Source organism: Marmota flaviventris, chromosome 3 (assembly GCF_047511675.1).
Source record: "Marmota flaviventris isolate mMarFla1 chromosome 3, mMarFla1.hap1, whole genome shotgun sequence".
Taxonomy (NCBI): Eukaryota; Metazoa; Chordata; class Mammalia; order Rodentia; family Sciuridae; genus Marmota; species Marmota flaviventris.
In genome coordinates, this window is record NC_092500.1 from 21,358,425 (window position 1) to 21,370,440 (window position 12,016).

General features: G+C 34.0%; 1 protein-coding gene across 6 annotated transcripts in view; it reads left to right on the top strand.

Annotated features, from left to right (window-relative positions):
- Nucleotides 1-12,016, top strand: part of Anks1b (ankyrin repeat and sterile alpha motif domain containing 1B) — a 1,114,759-nt gene that overhangs the window by 401,046 nt on the left and 701,697 nt on the right. The window lies entirely within an intron of this gene.

Below are 12,016 nucleotides of genomic sequence, written 5' to 3' on the forward strand. Positions count from 1 at the left end.
AAGTTAACTTTTCAAATTTTTGAGTATTCTTCTTGCTTTTAAGAAGGTGTGGGGTTTGGGAGATTTTTATTTCACTATTACAGAAATGCTTCTTCATTAGTCATTCAAATAGTTGGAGAACTTCAATAGTCCAAGCTGTGAGTTCAAATTCAGTGTTAGGCTGATCTAACAAGCATATGAAATAAAGTGTTGGCATAGAGTCATCTGGAAAGTAAATTAAAGTAGTGAGGTTGGTATATTCAAGGCTAAGGTAGAAAATTTTACTTTGAATAAAAATATTTTGAAAGAACTTAAGTTCTTGGGCCAGGAATAATGTGAGGAGAAAGTATTCAAAGATTTTTCTGATATCTGGGCATAGGATGATGTGAAGCTGTGCAAGGATTAAGAGGAGCTCAAAAGCAGTGGGAATAATCTGCATGTGTGGCATTGAACCCTCGCTTAACCTGGCAGCAGTGGACATGGAAAGAGGAGGGTGGTAGACTGGATCTTAGGGGTCAGGAAATGAGAGAAGTTTCAAAGGATGCAAATGATGCCACTCTGCTATGCCAGGATGCTAGTAGAGTAACAATACTAAGTGTATTGGAAAAGCAGACACATGGTAAATCCTTATTTTGATAACTTAAAAGATTCCTTCATTTAGCTAATGATTTCTTAAGCTCCTTGCAGATACATGATTATAAAGATTAAATGATTGGAGGTTGATCATTAAAACCAGAATTTTTTATGACCTTAAATGCTGAGTATCCCCTCCTAAATTACATTAATAAAAAAAAGAAAAAAATGTTTTTTAAATACCCAAAGATGTTCTAAAATGTTTATCATCTTAACTTCCTTTTCTAACATGTGATTCTCTTGGAAAGCAAATGTAAGAATTCTAAGAGTATGTCTTAATGGATCTTAATTACTGTGTGTGGAAGTGAGAGGTTCATGGCTTTGAATGTTTATTAATAGACCAAATAAAAGAATTCTGGGTTCAAGCACTGCTTATTACTTAGAACACTGTGCTTTTCTTTCAGCGTGTATATTTGTCATTTTTCCATTGACTTCTTGCCTTATATTTTTATTCAGTTCTTGATAAGAGAAAAACTAGATCACCATCAATGAGATAGTCACTTTATCCATATAATTGAGACATGTTAATTCTTATTTGGAATCAAAGTCAAATTTCTCTACCTTGATCTAATGAAGGATTCTCATTTAGTTTTCATTTCTATGCATACTTGTAATAATTTTAAGACTAGAGGTAGCAATACTTTAAAATATTAGAATCACAATATAGTCTTTATCAATATTTTGAATAATTATAGTAACCATTCAAGAACAAAACCTTATCTGTAGATTAAGTAAATAAAAGATTTTATATATCCATATGCATATTTATTATTTTTAGTTTTTCCTAAGTGGAAATTGATTGTTGCTTTTGGCGCACACATACACACACACACACACACACACACCTGTTGGAGTTGGGCAAAGAAAGTAAGATTATTTTCCTTGCTTTCATATTGTGTATGTGTGTGTGCCCACATATGTGTGTGTAAAGCCATTCATTGAGCTTCTCTCTATTCCTGCTCTTTGCTGGGAAGGGTTAACTTATTTGTAAATTTGGGAGCAGGAACTGAGAGCATGTATCATTTACTATTTTTGTGTGTGTGATCTTGTTACCTGCAAAGAGTAAGTGCAGTAAATTTAGCAGTGAAGAACCTGGTAGGGAAAACTGATGCCAATCTACCTAATTCTAGGGTTTAATAGTAAGAAGCATGTTTCCAGTTGCTTTTATGTGCTTCATTAAAGAAATTATTTTAGGGATTTCACTATTTCCAATTTAATCTGGGGGATACAAATTTTCCCAGAAATAATAAAAGTTTATTTATTTTTGAAATGGTATTATTACCTTCTTCAGGTGGTTTTTAAACTCACAGATTATTTTTCCTTAAAAATAATATACATGTAAGTTTTTAAAAACCAAGCAAAACAAAAGAGAATATGATCTCATTCCCCAATGGTAAAATCAAATTTTCTAATCATTTCTTCCAGAAATATTTCATGCATGCATAATGTATGTGCCTGTTTTTTTCCCTTAAATGTGAACATGGATTACATATTTTTGTTCCTTTTGTCTTAGCTCACCATATTGATACCTCTACATTTATCTTAGTTTTAAACATCTGAATCATGATGATTGCTACATTTATTGATCATGTAGATGCTTAGATACTACACTAAACACGTTGCACAATATATTTAATTTTAATTCAAATTTATTTATGTACTAATAATAATATTTATGTACTAATAATAATATTTCATTTTTAACTACCAACAAAACTCTGAGGTTGATACTGTTACTATTTTAATTTTCCAGATGCAGAAACTGAAATTTTGCAAAGGCAACTTTGCTAAAAAGGCAGACCTGGGATTCAGACTCCGTGCTCATACTCTTTTGAGTACTATTCCAATGTTTTTCAAGTATATTTCACCAACTAATTGCATCAAAATGAAGTAGAATACTTGTAAAACACAGCTCTCTAGGTTCACCATTAGAGATTCTATTTAGTAAGAATTTAAAAGAGAATCACAAATCTGTGTTATTTACAAGTGCTTCAGGTGGGTTTTATATAGTCTAAAGTCAGAGAACCTCTGCATTTTCTTTTATTACCTGAATAATACTTATTAAATGATCTCTTAAAGATGAACCTAAAATAATTTCTAGTCTTTTAATATTGTAAATGACACATTCAATATACACCATCGGAAGTATATTCTTATTTGCATTTATAAGTTTTACTGTAGACAAGAATTCTATTTCTGTAGAATTCCTGGGTCAGTTTTCTCCTGGCATTTATTATGTAATCTGTTGTTTTCCTACTGATTTGAATTACCAGCTTCATTTATAATAAATTTCTCCAAGTATTGGAACTTTTTGTTTCTTTTTATGTATATCTTCTATTCTACTGCCTTTCAATTATTATAGCAGAACCATTTATATTTATTTAAATATTTGGTAAAGGCTTATCTCCAATACCTCCACTACTTTTCTGTTTTCAAAAATGGATACCTGGCTACTGTCATACAATTATTTTTCCAAATGCATTATAGGATTACTTGTCAAGATCCAAGATAGTGTAGGAGGGAAATACTAGTTCAGTAGTGCTGCATTGAGTTTAAGAATTGTAAAGAATCACCCTCTTTAAAATATTAAGCCATGTTACAAAATAACAAGGTGTATTTTCCCATTGGTGCCCAGTTTTTATGCCCCTCTTTCAGCCTGTACTTCCATTCTGCTCCTGTTACATGAGTTTTCTGTTGTTACTGTAGCAAATTGCCAGCAATTTAGTGGTTTACAAAACAACACAGATTTTATTACTTGATAGTTCTGGAGGTCCAAAATGGGTCTCACTAGGTCTCAGAAGGCTGCTTTCCTTTCTGGAGGCTCTAGGAGAGAATCTGTTTGCTTACCTTTTCCAATTTACGTGAGCTGATTGCATTCCTTGTCTCATGGCTAATTTCCAAATCCAGAGCTAGCACCTTGAGTAAGTCTGACACTGACTCTTTTTCCTTCTTCTATTTATAAGAACCTTTCTGGTTACACTGGGCTGCCTGAATAATCCAGGATGATCTCAAAATTTATTTGCAAAGTCCTTTCTGCTACATAACAAAATACATTCACAGGATGCAGGATTAGGACATGACTTTTAGGGAGGCTATTATTCTACTGACCACTGTCATGAATGCTGTTTTCCATAGAATTGCCCTGCTGTCAATCATCCTTTTCTACCACTCAAAGTCTCTCTTAAGAATCTCCTTTTTAAAAGTTACAATTATTATTATTCTATATTTATATTGTTATGTTCTTGACTTGAATGTCATTGTAAATCTTTTGAGATACTTTCTTTTGATATTGTGGGAATGTGGCAGAGGAGTCAGACCACTTCCAAAAGCTTTTATCTATTTTGAGTCATTTGGAATTGTGAGTCATCACAGTTGAAAGACCCATAAACCTATACTCCCTGGTGTTAGTATTACTTTCCCCATTATCAGAAAAAGAATTTTCAAAGCACAGTATCAGGTAGCTTGTATCATAGTATTAACATAATACTTCTCTTGATTGTCTTAATTTACCTAGCATTTTAAAACTCATCTAATTCAAACTGTCATCTTTTATGCACAGGAGATACCTTGTGTCAATCAGGGTATGCTTGAAGACTCCAGGGGTTAAGAACCTGCTACTTATGAAACAGCAGATTTCATCCTGGGAAGCTCTAATTGTTAGAAACCTCATCTTCAGCTGAAATCTTCTCCCTATTATTGTTTTTTTCCATCCTGTTTCTACCACCTTGGAGACAGAGAAAAATTCTAATCTGTCTTTATCTTTTTTAAAAAAATAACCTTTATTTTATTTTTATGTGGTGCCGAGTATTGAACCCAGTCTCTCGAGTGTGCTAGGTGAGCTCTCTACTACTGAGCCACAACCCAGCCCCTCTTCTACCTTTTGAATATGTGTAAAACATTTTTTTACATCTCTTCTTCTTCTCCTTCTCTTTCTTCTCCTCCTCTTCCTCCTCCTTTTTCTTCTTCTTCTTCTTCCTCTTCTTCTCCCTCTCCTCCTTCCCCTCCTCCCCCTCCTCCTTCTCCTCCTTCTCTTTTTCTCCCTTCTCCCTACCTCCTTCTACTTTTTCTTCTTGTCCTCCTTTTGTGACACCAGTTTAATGCTCACCATTGTCTGCTCCCCATGTCTAGAGAAAATAATCCATTTGGTCTTTGCCCCTCATCATATGTTGCCCCCTCCAAGCCAAGTGCAGCTGTCTGGTCTTTGTGCACCACTGACCTTTGTGTCATCCGCAAATAACAAAGCACAAGAACATGGAAATTGCTAAAATAAAACTTACAGAACATTAGTCAGGGGCTGTGTATGTAACTTAGTGATAGAGTGTTTGCCTACCATGGGTGAGGCCCAGGTGCTGGGTTCAATTCAATTCCAGATATTACAATAAGCAAACAAGACATTCGGCAACACTAACAATAGACACTCTTTCCTTAGGGGAACTTTTTTTATTTTAATTTGTTGTATATGACAGTAGAATGCATTACAATTCATATACATAAAGAGCACAATTTTTCATAACTCTGGTTGTACACAAATTAGAGTAATACCATTCGTGTCTTCATACATTTACTTAGGGTAATGATGTCCATTTCATTCTACCATCTTTCTTAGCCCCATGCATTCTCCCTTCCCCTTTGCTCTATCTAGAGTTCTTCTAATCCTGCCATGCTCCACCCCCCACCCCATTATGAATCAGCATCCTTATATCAGAGAAAACATTCAGCATTTGGTTTTTTGTGATTAGTTAACTTCACTTAGCATTGTATTCTCCAACTCCATCCATTTACCTGCAAATGCCATAAATTTATTCTCTTTTAATGTAGAATAGTATTCCATTGCATATATATCACATTTTCTTTATCCATTCATCTACTGAAGGATATCTAGTTTGGTTCCACAGTTTAGCTACTGTGAATTGTGCTGCTATAAACATTGATGTGGCTGTGTCCCTGTAGTATGCTGTCTTTAAGTCCTTTGGATATAGATCAAGGAGTGGGATAGCTGGGTAAAATGGTGGTTCCATTCCCAGTTTTCCAGGGAATCTCCATACTGCTTTCTATATTAGCTGCACCAATTTGCAGTCCCACTAGCAATGTATGAATGTGCTTTTTCCCCCACATCCTCGCCAACACTTACTGTTGTTTGTATTCTTTTTTGAAAACCGCAAATGAAAAGTTTAATTTCAGAAACTGAATCCATCATTTATAAATACACTAAAGCACACTCCACTCGAATTGCTCACGTAGGTACAGTATTCAACAGAAGGACAGCTTCCTAGGGGGCCATGGAAGAGGAGCGTCGCCTCACCCACAGCATCCAATGGTCTGAAGTGACACAGGAACCTTTTTCAGATGTTAAAGCAAACACTTTGAAGACGTATTGTTAAAAGAATCTGACAACTGATAATTTCACTCTGATGTCCTGGGATTCTAAAACACCCAGTGATGGCCGAATCTTCCCTATTATAAAAAAAGAAAAATCTAAATGCCTAGCCTCACCGCTGTAGCTTGCCAGAGGCCCCCATTGGTTACCACCGCCTCCAGGGCCTGGCAGTGGTCCCAGCACCTGGGTCAACACACAGAGCTCCACTGCTCAGGGATGCTCCCTCAGAGGCACCAGAGGCGGTCAACCAGAACCCTGTTGCACTGCCATGCTCTGCCCTGGCTGAATCCTCAGCATGGACACACTCGGGACTCCGATCTGATCTCAAGGAGTCAGGACAGATAGTCCGGGACCTATGAGTGAATGAACGGACCATGCAACCCTGAATGCAAAGACCTGAAACGGAATATGTCCATGACCACGTCACTGCAACTGCACACACCCAAGTACAGTTTTGTTTTCAAACGCTTTGTCTATGTGGTAAACAGTTTGTATTCTTAATAGCTGCCATTCTGACTGGAGTGAGATCTCTATCATGTCAGATTAGGCCCCGACTTCCTTAATAAGACTCCTATAGGGCAAGAATTAAAATTAAGAATCAATAAATGGGATTGATTCAAACTAAAAAGCTTCTCAGCAAAAGAAATAATCAGTGATTTGAATAGAAAGCCTACATTTTGGGAGCATTTTTTTTTTTTTTTTTTTTTACCACACACACATTAGAACACTAATCTCTAGGATATATAAAGAACTCAAAAATCTTAACACCAAAAAAAATAAAAAATAAAAAAAATAAAAAACCCACAAATAACCCAATCAATAAATTGGCTAAGGAACTGAGCAGACATTTCTCAGAAGATGATATACAATCACTCAACAAATACATGAAAAAACATTCAACATCTCTAACAATTAAAGAGATGCAAGCCAATACTGAATTTTTATACCTCATTTCTTTACTGAAGTTTAGGACCTTATTTTTAATCACTTATAAATTTTGACTTGTTAGATGGTTTTAAACATCTATAAAAACACATTGTAAACAACTTATTAAAGCATGTTATAAGGCTTTGATTATACATAGATTTCAAAAGCATATAGTACTACAAACCTATTTTTATTGATACTTATGCATATGGTTAAATTTTAACAACAATTGAGGGAATTTTAAAAACAAAGTTTAGAACAGCATTTATCTCTGCTAGGGAAAGGAGATGGATGTATTAGAGAGAGGAACATGTGGTTTAGGTGTGAGGGTGGGCTTCAAAAGTTAAGTGGTAATGATCAATCCCTTGAAACTAAGTAGTGTGCACACATAGATTAATTTTTTTTTTATTATTGAGCATATTCTCCTTTGAGGGATAATTGGCAGGTATTTTGTTGAATGACCCTCTTTTGTGATATGAAATATTTGGTTACAAAAGTATGGATTTATTGTTTTTGTGTTTTATCTTCTTTCCTTTAAGTGGGCTCTCATTTTCCACAGGAAGCCTTGTACTTCAAAAATTATCTTCCAATGAGAAATTTTGGCACTTTCTTAGGGAGCAGAAGAAGGAGCACTTCATGACTGTTTAAGATATTTTTTTCTTTTGTGAATATATCCATACATGCTTTCAGAGGTAAACACTGTGAGGGAAATTCATAGCTCTTAGATGTCATTAGTTTTCTCAGCATACTCAATTTTCATGTGATATTTTTCTTTCTTTATATTTTCTAATTTTCTTTAATAAATATACCTCCTTTTTAATTGTTCATTATAGATATACATAATCTTGTTCTTGATTTTGGTATAATTATTCAAGCATAGAATATGATTTGCTCCAGTTTAGTCCCCAGTACTGTGCCTTTCCCTTGGTTCCTCCTTCCCACTCTTACCTCTTTTCTACTCTACTAATGGTTTTCTATTTATTTACAGTTTTTAAAATTAATGCATTATGTATATACATAAAGGTGAAATTCACCATGGTATATTCATATATGTACATAGGAAAGTTTGGTTAGATACATTCCACTGTTCTTACATTTCCCCATCCCTCATTCCTCCCCCTCAATTCCCTTCCTCTACTCCATTGATCTCCCTTCTGTATTCATGGGATTCTCCTTTCTTTTCCTTCCTTCCTTCCTTCCTTCCTTCCTTCCTTCCTTCCTTCCTTCCTTCCTTCCTTCCTCCTTCCTTCCTTCCTTCGTTTCTTTCTTTTCTTCCTTATTTTGGTCTAGCTTCTGCATATAAAAGCAAACATATGACCCTTGACTTTCTGGTTCTGGTTTATTTCACTTAGCAGTCATCCATTTACCAACAAATGACATAATTTTATTCTTTATGGCTAAATAAAACTGTATTGTGTATGTGTGTGTGTGTGTGTGTGTGTGTATGTATGTGTGTGTATATAATATAATATATATATATATATATATATATATATTTAAAATCACATTTTCTTAATCCATTCATCTGTTGACAGGATCCTAGGCTGTTTCCGAGTTTGGCTATTGTGAATTTCACTGCTGTAGACATTGATGTGGCTGCATCCTTATAGCATGCTGATTTTAGATCTTTTGAATAAATATGAAATCATATGGTGATTCCCTTTCAAGTTTTTTAAGGCATGTCCATACTGCTTTCCAGAGTGGTTGTTCTAATTTGCAGTTCCACCAACAATATATAAATGTACCTTTTCCCCCACATTCTCACCCAAATGATGATTGACATTCTGACTGGAGTGAGATTAAATCTCAGTGTAGTTTTGATTTGCATTTCCCTGATTGCTAAAGACATTGAATATTTTTCATATATTAGTGACCATTTATATTCTTTGAGAAGTGTCTCTTTAGTTCTTTTGTCCACTTATTGAGTTAATTGGTTGTTTCATGTTAAGTTTTTGAGTTCTTACATATTCTGGGCATTAATCTCCTATATGAGGAGCAGGTGGCAAAGATCTTTCATTCCTCTTCTTGCTTAGAATAACTTCATACTTTTCATTATTTACTGTTTATTTTACTTTATTGTTTACTAAAAAGCAGAAGCTTTTTAATTTGATGTCATTTCACTTATAGATTCTTGGTTTTATTTCTTATGTTTTAGGAGTCTTGTTAAGGAAGTCGATGTCTGTGCCAATATATTGGAGTGTTAAGCCTACATTTTCTTCTAGCAGTTGCAGAATTTCTGGTCTAATTCTTAGATCTTTGTTCCACTTTGATTTGACTTTTGTGCAGGAAGAGATATAGGGATCAAGTTTCATTCTTCTTCATATTGATATCCAGTTTTCCCAGCACCATTTGTTAGAAGGCTATCTTTTCTCCAACATAAGTTTTTGGCACCTTTGTTAAATATCAGATGATTAAGTATGTATGGTTGTCTCTGTGTCTTCTATTCTATTGGTCTGAATGTCTGTTTTTGTGCCAAAACCATGCTGTTTTTGTTACTATATCTCTGTAGTACAATTTGAAGTTCAGTATTATGATGCCTCCAGCATTCCTCTTCTTGCTCAGAATAACTTTAACTATTCTGCATCTCTCATTCTTCCAAAAATTTTTGAACTATTTTTCTACTTCCGTGACAAATGTCATTGGTATTTTTATGGTGGATTTCATTGAATTTGTGTAACACTTTTGTTAGTATGGCCATTTTTAAAATATTAATTCTGCCTCTCTAAGAACATAGGAAGTCTTTCCATCTTTTAAGGTCTTCTTCAATTTCTTTCCTCTGTATTCTGTAGTTTTCATTGTAGAGGTCCTTCACATTCTTGGTTAAATTTATTCCAAAGTATTTAATTTTTTAAACAAATTCTTATTTATCTATTTTTATGCGGTGCTTAGAATTGAACCCAGGGCCTTGCACATGCTAGGCAAGTGCTCTTCCGCTGAGCCACAACCCCAGCCCCAATGTATTTAATTTTTTGAGGTTATTGTGAATGTGATAGCTTTCCTAATTAAACATTTTAATGGGAAGGTAAATTAGCCCATTCTGTGTGGTTAAATTCAATGTTGTTTTCAAAGATTTAAAAATTCTTATAATTCTTCATAAACATAGTAAAATTTCAACTTCACCAAATCCATGCATTGTTCTGATGAATTTAATTTAGGATAAATTAGGATTTTAGCTACAGACTCTTTTTTTCATAGACTCTTCCATTTTATTGTTGTTTTTTTCACTCCCTTCCCTGAGTCTTGCTATGTTGCACAGGCTGGACTTGGACTTGAGATTTCCTGCCTCAGCCTCCCAAATAGCTGTATCAGTTTTCTTTGATAAGCAAAGTAGTAAACAATAACAAACAAACATAAAGACAAAATCATGGGCGTCTGAAAATGTCATAATAATTTCCATAATCAGTAGTTAGATTTGCTTAAAGACACTTAAAACTGTTAAGTTAGTCAATAAATATTTATTGATCACCTACTATGTGAAAGGACCTGTATTGTTTCTTTGGATACAGTGGTGTGGTGTACAAGACAAATTTTAGCCTTTATAGGGCTTATGGCATTGTGCATAGTTTCATCCATAATTTTATCCATAGATAATTTTATCCATAGATAATCCATAATAATGCCTCAGTAATGAGGCATTCCTTTTGTTGGTTTCTGATGCTACTTGTTGGATAATGATTTATCAATACATTTTAATTTTAATAGATAAGCAATATTCTTAATTTATGAAATATTATTTTTTATATTAAACTGAATTTGCCCTTCTTGACTTATATTTTATTTTTTTTTTTAAATTTTTTATTGTTGACTGTTCAAAACATTACATAGTTCTTGATATATCATATTTCACAATTTGATTCAAGTGGGTTATGAGCTCCCATTTTTACCCCATATACAGATTGCAGAATCACATCAGTTACACATCCATTGATTTGACTTATAAACATTAGTTATTATTTTGCCATACAAGCTTTGGATAAATCCACCAGAGCAACCTCTGCCCTTCCCTTCCCTTTGTAGGACAGCTCTTGAGGGAGAGACTTTTCAGTATGTTGAGGAAACAATCCTGGCTGTGAGGCTTCTGTGGAAGAACACTATGGTTCCTTTCATCATTTCTTGTTTAACATGGTTTTAAAATCATATACCATCCTGATTGCTTTCCTCTGGATGCTTTCTACTTTGTCACTCTTTGTTGTTAAAAATAAATTACTCCCAATTTCCTGCTTTCAATAGAGAAGAGTGAACATAATTGACTCTTTGATGTGTGAGGGTATGGTTTGGTCAGAAAGCAATTATACTGACCTTGAATTCTGTACTGTAAATATCATTATAGAGAAGAAGGAGCTTATACTAAATCTTTGTCAAACTTTTCATATATCTTGGAAGATTTATTTTGAAAATATGAGTTTAGTTTCTTATTTATTTCTCAGTATTGAAATAAACTTTATTTAGATAACAAATATCAAAAGATAAATCATAATTAATTTTGAAATTCTTCATGCAATTAATGTATCTTCTCCAGATTATGAACCTCCTGAGAGCAAGGATTATGTTTTATTTGTTTTTAAAAATCTCTGATATTTAGCACAGTCATACACACACACACACACACACACACACACACATCTATATGAAAAATGTCCAATTTTGGTGACCAATTGATAAAAAATGAAATGAATTTCAATTTTTAGAGTACTTTGAAGTATCTGACATATAGAATTGGACCACATTTTGTCCTTACTTGAAAAGGGTAACCTTAGTAAATTAATTAACAGTACACACAGAAAAATGCTGGTGTTTTGGATGGTAATAATTTTAACTTTAAATGACAGAAAATGCTGCCTCAGCTCTATGAACAAAATTGCATCAAGACAGGAGACTGAATATAGCCTCAGCTCTGAAAATGCCTCCATATAAGCTTCTTCTCTGAGGAAAATATTTTCCTAAAAGCTTCCCATCAAACTTCTGCTATGTATAAATGGCCAATATTTCATCATGCGGCTATCTCTAAGAGGCAAGCAAAGTTGAAATGACTGTTGATTAAACAATAGTTTGTACCACAACTAGAAAAAATTCATACATTACAAGAAGAAGGGAAGACTT